We start from the raw sequence: 15,151 nt of genomic DNA, 5'->3' as shown, positions 1-15,151 counted from the left end.
ATTACTGTGCCAAAGGCTCTGACAGCCCCACTGAAAAGGATTGAAAGGGCTGGTAATGGATATAAATTACCCATTGTGTGATAAAAGGATTTTTACTAAGAAGGTAAGAATAAAAACAGCAAATTTCCAACATGACTGCGGTATAAAAAGCTCAAATAAAAGTAACCCGGAGTCAAAAAAATCTGCATATTACGGGGGTAAGCACTTCTTAAACAGGGTGGTCATCAAATATATCAATCGTACACTATGCTAAATTAATTTCTTGATGCATAATGCAGTTTGGAGCAGCAGTTCCTTCTCTCCAGGAAATAAGTTCCCAAACTGGGTAGCCTCTTTAGAATAGTGACATTTTGTAGAGTGACCATACAATACAACATACAGTAGAGGTGTCTGCCACCTACACTGTACTCATTCCTGTGCTGTGAATGAGCCTAGATTATCTTCCATGCATATGGATCCTAATCATTCAATACCACGTTACACCAAACCTTAAACTCCGCTGACTTGCATCCATGATGCAGCAACATGTATGACTATTGGGAAGAAGTTGGACATGGAAAATTATAGCGGCAAAGGAACGTATGGCTAATTAGTATCTTCTAGATCTGGGGGGCCAACACCAGTCCCTCCAGGGCCACCAACAGGGAACAGGTGGCCCTTAAAGACTGGAGTTGGCCACTCCTGTTCTAGATGAACAAATTACAACCTACCAGGTATACTGTAACATCACTGGCCTTCTGCTAAACGATCGAGTAAGAGTTGCAGGGCAGTAGTTAGAAATTTGAGATCATTATGGTCATTAGAATATATGTATACACATCATACATTCATAGTTACGGATGAATCTCGCATTCCATTCTAATACTGATTTTTTTAAAGATGTTTAATGCAACAGATGAGATCTGATTGGTGACTGTTTGGATCTAAAAGAAGTCTGCCAAACTTGGTGAGAATCTGAGAACTACATCTTGAGAATTAACAACATGAATGCTACTATTTTCCAAAAAATGTACCCATTGGAATTATTTTCTCTCCTCTTAATGGACTTTCACAAATGTTTAGAGTTGTAAAGTAGTTTCTCTTCAGTGTGTTAGCAAAATAAGACCATTCCTAGTCTTTACCATTTGTGAGATATCATAAAACACATTTTGTACGTGTGCAGGTCTATTTTGAATAAGGGTAAAAACAGTGAGCTATTTTAATTATGAATTTACCCATAGAGTGTTTGTTATGGCTTATTCATGGAGAGCTGAAATCTTCCCATGCAAGGTGAAGATATCGAAGGAACATATTGAATAAGGGGTTATGTGTGTCTTCACAACAACCTTCAGTGAATTAGTGTCAGGGACATCCCCTGACATCTACAGTTCCCCTGCTTGTCCATCAGGAATTCTGTGTTCCTGTCATGGGTTTGGATCCTCCCTGTGGTTCCTCCCGCTCTGATTTAGGAATCTCTCCGCACCTGTCCTCTGCCTAATTCCCTACCTATATAAACGTCCCCTTCCTGCTACTCTGGGCCTGTTTATCCTGGTTACAACTGCACCTTGTACGGTTCCTGTCCTGTTCATGTTCGCTGCGTGCCCTGAATCCCGATTGTGACTTTGTTTACAGCTTCGCTTCTCCGGCCACTGGAATTCACTCCTGCCTTAACTCTCTCCCTTGACAATTAGACATGTTCTTACCACTACTCCATAAATAACATGTCAAGTTGTCCATACAGCACTGAACAATTCCTAACCATCCAAGCATCTTTAGAAGATATTATTTCATGTGTATGAGTGGTAGGCTTTAACTACAACTTATACAACATTGGTAAATGCAAAGACCATGTTCGCAGAAAGACTTGAGTTTATTCATATCATGGACAATTTCTCATCTAACAATAGTTGCTGAAACAAGAAGATACTGATACTGACTTACCAAAAATGCCAACTGCAATTCTCCGGAATTAAGCCTTCAGTCCCCTCACTTGTGCCCCATTGAATGGAAAGAAAATATGGAAATTCATTCTAGAAAAAAATGTTATAGGAACTTCATTAGTTTCCCTCAAATGTGGTTAAAATGTGGAAATGCAGAATTATATATCTCCTGTGTCTTGTACACACTACAGTAAATCGTGTATTTGGAACCATGCAATCCATATTCAAGTATTCAAGCAATCTACAGTTAAGGGACAGTAGGTTAAGCAGGTGAGGAGAGGTACTTCTTATCTTAGCTTCTGATGCACAGCCCACTGGTCAGCTATTGCTGTCAATGGCTAAAAGGGTAAAGCGCGAAAAGTGGTCAGCTGGTTATTAATCTTTCATTGTGTTCTGTATACAATCTGAGTCTGATTTTCATGCAGGGATTAATGATGTCATCACAAAGTATCATCACCTTCTATGGGCATGTTTGTGTACAGGGCAGTGCAGAACTACAGGCATTCGGGCTGAGCTTGGTCATGTTGTTCAGCTCTGATGGAAATACACTCACCCAAGACATTTCTGTTTAACAGTCCATCTTGTTTGAATGTGTGCAGTGGGTCAAACAATGTGACATGTTCTGTTGCTGTATTTTTCATACATAGGTTGAATTGTTATGGTCTTACCTGTTAATCCTGAAGTCTTAGGTTTAGCTGCAAGGCCAGTGTTGTCCTTACGGAAGCCACTCAATTGGAATTCAGAAAACGCCTAGAAAAACAACATTGAGAACATAATTTAATTTATTACAAAGCGTGTACATACTGTGCACTTACACAAGCAAGGGGAAGGATGAGTGTACATAGTGTGCATTTACACAAGCAAGGGGAAGGATGAGTGTACATATTGTGCACTTACACAAGCAAGGGGAAGGATGAGTGTACATACTGTGCACTTACACAAGCAAGGGGAAGGATGAGTGTACATACTGTGCACTTACACAAGCAAGGGGAAGGATGAGTGTACATACTGTGCACTTACACAAGCAAGGAGAAGGATGAGTGTACATACTGTGCACTTACACAAGCAAGGGGAAGGATGAGTGTACATACTGTGCACTTACACAAGCAAGGAGAAGGATGAGTGTACATACTGTGCACTTACACAAGCAAGGGGAAGGATGAGTGTACATACTGTGCACTTACACAAGCAAGGGGAAGGATGAAGCCGCTTCGTAGGGTTGGGCTTCCACATTCACTATATCATTATGGTGTCTGCCTTTCCTTCTAAGCCCTTTCCCTACATGAAAATCATAGCCAAAGAGAGTCTGAGGCCGCGCTCATAGTCCCGGCGACGCTGAGCTGACGTCACGCTGCGGTCGCTGGAAAAATCAAATTGAATTGACTTCCAGCGATCGCGACCAAGCCGTCGCGCTGTCGCGTCGCTCCGACTATAAGCGCACGCGACGTATGCAATACATTTGTTTAGACGCGACTATAAGCGCGGCCTAAGACAGGGGTGGGCAACTCAAGTCCTCAAAGGCCACCAACATGTCAAATCTTCAGGATGTCCCTGCTTCAGCACAGGCGGCTCAATCAGTAGCTCAGTCTTCGAGCAGGGATTCCGGAAAACCTGCCCTGTTGGTGGCCCTTGAGGACTGGAGTTACCCACCCCTGGTCTAAGTTAATTTTGAGACATTTTATTGTGCTTAGTACACCCAAGGAGGCAGAAGGAGAAGGTACAATGCATTGTGCAAACCCCTCCTTACTAGCAGCACTTCTACAAGGTAAACGCACCAATGTTTTGGTGATGTGTATTTTAGCTCCCGCCACTTAATATTCTGACATACAGCTCTGCTTTTATATAGAGGCGACACAAATGTGAAAGCCATGGGCGCCAAAAACTAGTTAAACAATTGGAAAACGTAACTTTTTTTACTATGTACCATTGCTTTATCAATTCAAGATTATGGTGTAAAAGTCAATTACCGCAGTAAAAGAATTAAGTGCACCTCATACAAAAGTACACACGCTATATAATCAGGTGCAAAGCATCTGCTAATATACTTAACAAGACTCCCAAGCTCATAGTATTTCCAGCGCCAATTTAGTGTCTTACGATTTCACAAATGGTTACCCATTCCCCTGCCAGAGACCTACTGTACAAGGCATTGCAGGTGAAGGTGTTGCAGTTTCCACCTGCAGTGAATTTTATTGAGGCTATAGTATAGTATAGACTATATTTATTATGGGCAGAGAGGCAAATCCCTGTTCTGTTTCAGTCCACCTGCTCAGGTTGCTGACAGAACACAGCTGGGTCACAGCTGTAATGCCTTCTCTCCACCCGCCTGGCCTTCAGCTAAAAATATCCTAGCCGTGACTTTCTCTTCTCCGACACCCCTCTCACCTAGGAGGGTGTACGGCTGTAATGTTTCTATATACATGGGGAGACTCCGAAACATTGACCCCCATTCCTATCTAAATAGGTCACACTCGACTCCTCTCTCACATTCGCCCCTCACATTCAAAACATTTCTAAAACTTGTCGCTTTTTCCTCCGCAATATAACAAAGATACGCCCTTTCCTCTGTTGCTCGACTGCTAAAACTCTGACTCAGGCCCTCATTCACTCCCGTCTTGATTACTGTAACCTCCTGCTGTCCGGCCTTCCTGCCTCTCACCTGTCTCCCCTACAATCTATCCTAAATGCTGCTGCCAGAATCACTCTACTCTTTCCTAGATCTGTCTCAGCGTCTCCCCTCCTGAAATCCCTCTCCTGGCTTCCAATCAAATACCGCATCTCACACTCCATTCTTCTCCTCACTTTTAAAGCTTTACACTCTTCTGCCCCTCCTTACATCTCAGCCCTAATTTCTCGCTATGCACCATCCCGACTCTTGCGTTCTGCTCAAGGATGTCTTCTTTCTACCCCCTTTGTATCTAAAGCCCTCTCCCGCCTTAAACCTTTCTCACTTTCTGCCCCACACCTCTGGAATGCCCTTCCCCTCAGTACCCGACTTGCACCCTCTCTATCCACCTTTAAGACCCACCTTAAGACACACTTGCTTAAAGAAGCATACGAATAGCACTGTGAATATTCTGAACACATGATACATAAAGCTTGGCCCCCTGCAGACGCACTTACCAGAACTCCCTCCTACTGTCTCTGTACGTTCTCCCTACCTACCAATTAGACTGTAAGCTCCTCGGGGCAGGGACTCCTCTTCCTTAATGTTATGTTTATGTCTAAAGCACTTATTCCCATGATCTGTTATTTATATTATCTGTTATTTATTCGATTACCACATGTATTACTGCTGTGAAGCGCTATGTACATTAATGGCGCTATATAAATAAAGACATACAATACAATACACACAATAACTTTATTTAAGTATAGGAATCAGGGGCCCCACACAAGCGAAGACGTACATACTCTCAGTGCTAACATAGTATTTATCCGTGTTCGTGTCTGTGTGTCCATGTCAGGGTGCTTTTGGAAACACGTGTATATCATTATATATATTATTTCCTAGATGTGTGAGTCTGTGGTTATATTCTGTGCATCGGTGTCTGCGGGCGTTATTTCATTAAACTGCAATAGTGCCGCTCAGGGCACTATCTCACAGAAACTCCCATTGAAGTTAATAAGAGGTTCATTGCAATAGTGCCCCAATGGGCACTATCGGAGTTTAATGAGGAACCCTGGGTGCATGCATTGCGTTTACATTGGTGTTGGGAGGTTAACGACTATAAATTAAGTGGGGATTCTTAACCCCTTTGATTCCACAAAAGATGAAAGGGTTAAATGTTGTGCTTACAAGATATTTGCCGTGTCTGTACGAGTACTTGTTAGGACAAAACATTACTGCAGCAACAATGATTTAACTCTTAAAATATTAAGGTATTATGCTTCAAAATAATTTTTAAGCTGTGAACCCCTCAGTTCCAACGGCTCCATTACGTTCTAAATGATCAACTTTTATTGATGGCGTATTATTAAACAGAGAATTGCACAACTAATATTTATACCTAGTGTCATGTTTGACATATTTCATTATTTAATTCCGACTAGAGAATCTGTTAGTGAGAAATGTATGAATACCCTTCTCTGGGTTTCCTCGGGTTCCGCTGCCAAAATGAATAAGTGATATTATGGGTTGTAATGCAGACTTTCATGCCTGATACGCAAGGTTACGTCCTTTTAAAGAAATGTTACATAATCGTACATATGCAGTATATGTTTACCGTAACAAAATATTATTTCATTATGTTTTAGTGCCAATATTGAATATTTATGTACAGATTATTGTAATAGAGTGTTTCAATACATATCATCCTACCCAACTTATTATCTCATAATAAAAGCAGACATTTTTCATGTGAGATGTCAAAATATATATTTGTAATATTTTAATATACACAACAACAAATAAAAACTTTATTTAAAATGTAATTAAGCCCTTTTGTTTCAGGTTCTCTTTGGTGGGGTAGCGTTTGCCCCTCTAGTCCTTAGTGACGCCTCGCATGGTCAAGGGTGGAATTTGGTCATTCTCTGGACACGGCCAGTGCTTGAAATGTTGAAGCTATCTTAGTTGTCTCATAAACCACTGGAACATTCATTCACCCCATCCAAGTATCTTCTAGAGCTGGTCAAAAATGATATCCATACTGGTTATGGTATTATTGTCTCGATTATGATCAATCACTTTGCTGAGCTTATTGGCCAAAACTGAATAGACAGTCTAATAACTGGTTCTTTGGACTTGACCAGTGAATCTTCCAGAACACGTACGAAGAACCCAAATAATTTCTATATTCCGTACAAGAGTGTGAGGGTAATACGTCCTGAGCTTCCTCTCATAGTTGTCATCCTTCACATAGTCATCAGGACAATCATAACCAGCACGGTGATGTTACACGTGTTTATGGAAAGCCGCCGTGGTTGGCTTTTCTTAGTGTTGAATATGGAAAAAAACAGACATGTAGCTTACACAGAAATATATAGAATGTCATGTTTGATGGTATAATATTTGTTGCACTAAGAAGTCAAAGAAAAGGGGAAGCCTACACGGAGGACATTGCAGCCAAGTTCTCTGCTTTGTTGTGTGGTGTATAGAAATATAAATGTTTATATATATACTGTGGCAGCAATTGTGCTACCTGAGGGCTCAGCATTCCGGTGAAATTTGGCCAATACTGTCAGATGCCTTGGTGACCACATCTGGACTAGAGGAGACACCTGGTCACCACAGCCAGTTTCTACAGACCAGCCCAAACCGTAGTCTTCTCCTTATATTGTGACCAACTCTATCAGACAACAGCTGCCTTCTAGGCTCCGCTCTCAGAAACGATAAATGAATAGCCATCACGGGACAATGGTCCATGTGTAAGTATCACTTCTGGGGCACGATAACCCTTTCTAATGTTACTGAACTTAGTCCGACCAGAGTTTCTCAAAACTCTTTATGATATCTGAAAGTTTTTGGATGCTCTAAGGCAGGGGTTTGCAAATTGGGGAGCGCTCCCCCCAGGATTCTCTGCAGGGGGCGCAGTGTTTACAAAGGCCCTGCGCGCTTCCGAAGGCATTTAAATTAAATGCCAGGGAGCGGCGTAGACCTCTGTAAACTTCACTTACCTTGGCTCAGACGGCTTCTGGAGACGCGCTGCCATGGCAATGTGAAGTTGTGACGTCAGAGCGCCGGAGCCAAGGTAAGGGGGGGGGCGCACGCGGAGGGGGGGGGAGAGACAGCAGGGGGCGCAGGGGAAAAAGATTGTGCACCCCTGGTCTAAGGTATGTCCTTAGGTTGTGGGAGATGTTGTAGAATTACTTAGAGCTATAAAGCAAGAACAAACTATACAGCACTTACAGTATAAGTTACTATTTACTGCCCTTGTACTTCACTAAATGATCCTCGTTCTCACACCAATATAGATAGTCCGGATAATTAAAGTACATCACAAAGCATGTCAAGTTCTTTGCAGCCTGAGTTTGCAAAACTAAACAGACCTTAGTATTCTGTAAATTATGATAAAACCTGTCATATCACGGCAATACACGTGGACATTGATGTGAATATTTGATTGGATTAACAACTGGATCAATTAAAATTCAAATCCAGCTACTGGTTTCAACAGAACGAAGTGGGTTCCGTTGCATGCTAGTGCAGAAGACACATTTATAAGGATATATCTACACATATAACTAACTGTACAGTACATTTCCTATTCAAATCAGTCCGTAAACATACAGCTTATTGTCACTGGGGTAGAATTGAATATTTTTGGCTTATGGGCTCGGCTGGTGTAATATGAAGAGTTTCAATTCATTGGTAAATGATATGGTGATGGAAGAGGTAACCGTTTCGCTATGCTATGACAGCCATTTCAGTCTTATTTCTCATAAGATCTCTTGCAAAGAAATACCCAAATGTGCACTTCATACCCAGTCATGCTAATTTGTGGTTGCTTAGAGCACCATGTTAAATAACTCAAGCCCCTAATTATGGCAGCATGCTACTATGGTTATGGGTCTCAGATCATTTCCACTTGAACTTGGCTTCTCAATGTATCGGGTAACAAGCGTGAAGTCTCAAAAACAACAGCCATACATCTCTTAGACGCAACTTCAACTATTGTTTACTACCTGACATGATACCCGTCTACCTCAACATTTCCCGTTTTTAAGGCTACAATCTCTATGTTGTCATTTAGCATAGAAATGTAAGACTGTTACAGAGCAGAATATGCATAATTAGAATCAGAAAACCAGAACGGCACAGAAGTCTCACAATGACATGTAGGCGTGTTGGAGAAATATTGATTGTACTATCTGCTGTTTGGATGGATTTCTGTCTTCACTTGAAAATTACAGAGGGCCCTCACTGGCCGTGAATTATTTAATACACAGATTATTCTTTACTAGGTAAGAATTCATATTATGTCACACACACACGCACACACAGACAATGGTGTATTTTCTTTACATATCCTATAAGAAAATGACGGCAATAGCAGGAACCAATAGATTTGTGCTACTATCTCTTTAATAAACAAATCCTTGTGCGCATTAACAGTGTTGGAAATTCAATTTAAACTCTTTGTCTGTTGCTGCTTACTCTAAAGATGGTCTTTCTTAAACAACAGAGCACCAAGGAGTCGTTAGGGCTCTCTCTTCATTACTTCAAAAAACCAATCATTAGACACCAGAGTATATACGTAATTAGAAAATCACTTCCTTTGCAATCCAAGCTAAGTAGTTTACATACTGTAATTACAGGGACAAAATCAATTTTTAATCATTTCACTGATTGGGCTCATCAGCACTGTGGGAACACTGTAACCTGCTTGTTGTGCAAAAGCAACATCTGGGCTAAAACAATTACCCTTTGTTTGCTGCAATATTCCTTAAATCTTTCTTCTTCTTTTTTGCTTGTATAAAAGATGAAAAGCATAAGGGCAAAATATTGTATGCTTTTTGTCCTTGATCAAGATAAACCCCGAAGTGCAGTTGAAACGAGTGTCGAATGTACAGTTTAATAGTATACTTCCAAGGAATGTGTTTCTTTTTTTCTTCCTCCAGTAAAATAAAAGTATGTGATTGTTTTAAAGATGCATTCAGCTGGCTAATTGTTCCACAGCTTAACACGTGGTGTTCAAACAACTCACACATCACAAAAGCTCATCTGGAAAATAATGGCCAACTATTACTGCACTGATTTATACTTTTCTAATATAAATGAATGGATTCTTTTTATTAAAAGGGAAATTCAGAGAGGCTGAGGATGTGTGAGGGATAGATGGTAGGAATTGGCAAGGCGAGTATAAGCATTTTTGTTCTCTTAATAGGATATGACTTCGTTTACACTGGGGTAATAATTAGCATTGCTTCACTGACACTTAAGAAAAAAAAAGTTTTCGGCATAATAAGGCAGCGTTGTGTTTCTTAGAAGATCTATTACCGATTGCAGAGAAAAGAGGCCAATTACTAAATCACTATCCAAAAAAGTGCACACATCTGTGTGTCTGTGCTTTCTGTAAACACTTGTGCTGGATCATGGGAGGCCAACTCCAGTCCTCAAGGGCCACCAACAGGCCAGGTATTACGGATAGCCCTGCTTCAGCACAGGTGGTTCAGTTATTCTGACTGAGCCACGGATTGAGCCATCTGTACTGAAGCAGGGATGTCCATAAAATCTGGCCCTTGAGGACTGGAATAAGCCACCCTGTGCAAAGTTTCTCAATGCATGGCTTTGCAAGGGTTAATTTCTTATGCTGCTGAAAGAAATCTAGAAAATGTGCTTTTATTACTTAAAGTTCCATCGCTACATTAGAAATCGTAGAAACTTTACTCTACAGGTTCAATATTTTGCTCTTTATTTAGAAAGCCTTTATATTAATTATTGTTCCAGCAGCATATCTCCAAAATATCCATAAACCACACCTACATTTTAATATTTGCGTTACAAAGTCTCATTTGTAAATGGATAAGAATGTGTTATTTAAAAGGACTACCTAAAAATAAGTAAAATCTCTTTTTTTTATGGGACTTGCGTCTATTATTTCTTTCTAACTGTATAAGTGCCCTATCATTTTATACCGAATCAGTGTAATAATCTAAATGCTTTAAACATCTCTATTTGTAACAAGAAGTATTTTCCATTAAGTGGTAAAAAATGACATTAATAGCAAAATTAGGATAAGTTTTTTTGGAATTGTGTTTGTCAAATTCAACTGCTGGTAGATGTATTTAAAGCACTGAACAGCATTGGGTGGAAACCTGGTAATTATATAAGAATTGTTTCTTATCCGAGAGGTTTTTGCCTGTTCTGAAATACTCCTCATCATGTGCATTAAAACAAAGGCATAGTCCTTTAACTACACGTTAAGAATGCTGTTGTAATCTAAAGTTGCAGCCCCTTGTAGAGACCAAACTCAACTACTAATGACAGCCATGGGAGAGGGAGTGGCTCAGTGGCTCAGTGAGTAAAAGACACTGACTGGCACGAGAGTTTGAACCAGGCTTCCCTGGTTCAATTCCCAGTGTCAGCTCCTTGTGACATTGGGCAAGTCACCTTATCTCCCTGTTCCTCAGGTACCAAAAAAACATAGATTGTAAGCTCCACGGGGCAGGGACCTGTGCCTGCAAAATGTCTCTGTAAAGCACTATGTACAACTAGCAGCGCTATACAATACCATGCTATTATTATTATTATTATTATTATTACAGCATGTTTAATATAGTAATATGTTCATGCCTTTGCAAAGACAAGTACCCTGTATACTTATTTTAAAACATTGTTCAAAGTTCATGGTGACAATGTAAATGTGGTTTCCTGGAGTTTAGAATGGGGGTTCCAGCCCTTATTTTTGCACGTACATCATTAACTAGACAGTGGTCTTGGACATATTCAGGCATGGGGAGACAATGGGCTGTAAGGGTGTCTTCTAGCGCTGGAAGGTGTCTGATAGCAGAGCACCCCTTAGTAAACATGCGCCTTTATATGTGACTACATAAGCATTGAAGTTGAGCAATTACATTGAAGATCACGCCCCCAATTCTAAGTCTCCATTGTAAATTAACACAAAGGATTTTTTTTTTACTTTTCAGCAATGATTTAAAAAGGCCATCAATCACCCAGTTTCAACCAATCAAACCTGCCTGTGTTATTAGTTTAATATGGTCGTATAGGGATTGCAACGATAAAAGACAGGCACGCTGCTCATTCCATTCAATTTGCCACCAGAATTTTAACTCCTGTTCATGGTAGAATATTTTGGCAACCCCAAAATATGGGGTGTCAGTGGGAAAATAACAGCCTATCTCAATATGGGAAAAGCTGGTGGCCTTGGCTTCAATACTCTGGCTTCTCCCAGCTGACAACACTTACTATGTCCCCCGCCCCCCAAATATATGGTTATCTACACGGTATATCAAGAAGTAAGATTGTTGCGTTGTTGTAATTGATCATTGCTATCTATGTTTGATCCCCAACGAAGAATAAGATCGAAGAAAAAAATAATAATAAATAATAATAATAATAAAAAAAGAAAATAGCCGCACTTTCCTAGCAGGCTCTCGCGTTTTGTACGCAAACTCCCTAATTCCTCCTCACAGCCAGAAGCACTTCTATCGCTCACCGTAATGGATGTTATAACTTCTGCTTTGTAGACCAAGTTCTTTTAATCAATGCTATTGTTTAGAATGGGCATATACAGAGGTAAATTCGACATCCTGCATATTGCTACTTAATAAGTATCCAAACAGCGAAATTCATTCCTTGCTTCAATAGCACTGAAGAGGTTAATCATTAAATCACTTTAAAAAATCCAATTGAAGAGGCAATCTACGCTGTTTTTTTTTATAGCATTATTTAAAAAATAAAATATAGACGCATTGTAGCAGGGGTCTCCGGAGCTGGACCTCTCTGGAGACCCCCTGCTTCTGGAGATACTGGCCTCCATAGGGGGTGCTGGTAGCCGCTCCGCTCGGCTACCAGGGTTCACATAATGGCGGCTTTTCAAAGCTCCGATGCCCTGCGGGCCAATAGGAAATTGTGACGTCATCGGGTGCGGCTTCCTATTGGCCAGCGTGACGCGGGAGCTTTAAACTTGCAGGAGATCTCTGTCTCTCTAGAAACAGGGAACCACAGAGCGGAGATTAATGGGGGTCCGCCCCGGAGACCCCCTGCTTCAATGTAAAAAAATAAATAACAACATAAAAAAGGGCTTATATTGCTCCTTTAAAGAACAAAGGTCCCCCATTCAATGCTCTTCCATCTGGGTCATTGCTGCAATTAGAAATAGATACACTCGAACATCTTCTATAACCTACTGCTCACAGCAGCAGGAGCATCCCAATATATGATCTTAATAGAGCATGCAGCCATCTTTATAAGCCCCAAACAGAGCACACTCGTCAGCACATATACAACAAGAAATCATTGGGGTATTATAACTAGATACAATGTTTTTACATATGTATTATCGTGGGGTATGAGTAATCAGTCCCTTAGTGACACTCTTTTATGCCCAAACGGTGACATTATTATGCACTTCTGTTCCTTTAAGCTGTAGAACACACAATATACAGGTTACATTAGGAAACTAATGACAGTATTAAAAAGCATAAGCACAACATAATTATGAACAAATACTCTAAACAAGCAACCTACATCATACTGCATATATATATAGGAACTGTAACTAGGTGCTATAAATATATGTATTCTGATATTTACTCTATTTAATATTTCAATGTAAAGGTCTTTGTTTTGTGCCTACCTGTATTTGACATTATTTGCAAGGCTAAAATAATATTAACAATAGTCGAAAAACAAGGAGAATATATAATACCGGTAGCTATAAATATAATCAGTGTGGAGAAGGTTGCAGAGCGACATGAAACATCAGTATCCATAATCCATTTGTATTTTTGCCCGCAGATGAAGAAGCTCGAGCAGTTATTGGCTCCATTCCCACAACAGCAGCAAAATGGTACTTACAAAAAGGCACAAAGAGGGATTCATACACCATGCACAATGCATCTGTCTTCTGCATGCACCAATCATTCATTATTCCCATTTTTATCGTTACCTATCTGTGCGTCTCATAAACAAAACTTTATTCAAGGAAAAGTGTGTGAACGAACACGCCACGCAAACTGCGACATTCAGCCTGCTTGAGTAGATGAGTAGAGAAGGAGAAAAACTGGAAGAGCACTACTGTAGGTATCAAAAAGGTAGAAAGGAGGGTGCGTATCCCATAAAAAGATTATTTATTGGTCATGGAAAAACAGGGCAATGGAGAATGGAGAGCCATACCAACGTTTCACACTTCACAGAGCGCTTTCTCAAGGTACCTTCTACTTTTTTGATACCTACAGTAGTGCTCTTCCAGTTTTTCTCCTTCTCTACTAGCCTACCCCTTGGACGGAAGCACACCTGGGGACCCCTCCCCTTTGGATCGCATGGACTGTGCAGCACTCAGAGTGAGTCATTCGCTTGCTACATGTTTTCCTGTTCAGGACTTTATTTAGACAATTGGTACGTTATAGGGTGTTATTATGCTCAATCTTCCTGGTGTTATTGTTAACAACAGTGTCACTTATTAGTGAGCTTACCATCCGGGACTGCAACCCAGTACCTGTCTTCTATCAAGTTTATGTTTACGGGTCCCTCCTACAAGTATCTGGTTATTCATTCATTCATTCATTTATCCTACTGTTGGGGTCTTTAGCATTACGCAGTCACCTGGTCTGTTTGAGTAGATGGCATCAAGCAGATCTTTGGGGTTTGTTACTGCGCGTTTGCAGCACAATAACGCATTTGGACGATTGTTGAATGTCTCACTTACACACCTTATATCATTTCCATAATTACATCTGTTTAGAGATTGTAATACTCTCTGTTGTGTTATAATTGAATGGGCACAGTGTGATGACCTCATAATGCTAGGACACGAGTCGTGATGGAGACTTTGGAGGTATATGCGTCAATGTAGAGAAAAGTGAGTATAGACGCACAGCTCCGATGTTTTGGAGCAGAGCTGCGGCGTATGTAGGAACAGACAATGCAGAATGTCAGACTTACACAACTTCAGATGTGGAGGGTATTTTGGGGCACCCTCCCCCCCTCCAACTCCTCCTACTGACTCTCCCCAATGTGCAAGATGGGGCAGAGAAACATAATGTGATACATATCATTATAATGTGTGCACCATGTAACTAGATGGTGGAAATTGCAGCACAATACTTTGATACATGGGTGCAGTGTGAAAATAAGGTCTTGCTCCAAAATTGCCTTAGTGCATAGACCCCTTTGTAGCTAATACATGAGCAGAGATCTTGAGACATTGCATCCCCTCTGGCCTCAGTGGGGCAGGAAGCAGACTGCACTGCGATATGTGGGAGGCCACAAGTATTTCAAGTGTTAATCCTTTGGGTGCTCCATGACATAGCTGCTATGTCATGATATGTCATGATGTCTGGCACTGCAGGGGCCCCATGACATATTAGCTTTTCTAGGGGAGTTTGTGCGGCGCGCCTAACGCGATCTGACTGTGATGCCCCCATCACGTAATCGCTCCCAAGGAGTCGTCACGTGGCCGCGAAGTGTTGGAGGGGCGGTGGTCCTTTGGTGGCATGGCTCCTCCAGCACTCACAGGGTTAAAGTAAGAGGCGGGAGAGAAGACTTCAAGGGAAATGGAAATGCCTCTTGCCTTGGTAATGGACAGAAGTCCTACACTGGGAAACCA

At 41.0% G+C, this 15,151-nt stretch overlaps 1 protein-coding gene across 7 annotated transcripts in view; it reads right to left on the bottom strand.

The window, feature by feature from the left end:
* ZNF536 (zinc finger protein 536) overlaps positions 1-15,151 on the bottom strand; it is a 422,190-nt gene that overhangs the window by 340,572 nt on the left and 66,467 nt on the right. For all 7 annotated transcript variants that reach the window (XM_075576319.1, XM_075576322.1, XM_075576320.1 and 4 more), the window contains 2 exons: positions 2,588-2,669; positions 1,921-2,009 (listed from right to left, as the gene is read on the bottom strand). The gene's annotated coding sequence lies outside the window, so the exon portion shown is untranslated. The remainder of the gene's footprint in view (positions 1-1,920; positions 2,010-2,587; positions 2,670-15,151) is intronic.

Source organism: Ascaphus truei, chromosome 19, assembly GCF_040206685.1.
Source record: "Ascaphus truei isolate aAscTru1 chromosome 19, aAscTru1.hap1, whole genome shotgun sequence".
NCBI classification, from domain to species: domain Eukaryota; kingdom Metazoa; phylum Chordata; class Amphibia; order Anura; family Ascaphidae; genus Ascaphus; species Ascaphus truei.
This window is presented reverse-complemented; position numbering and strand designations above follow the sequence as displayed.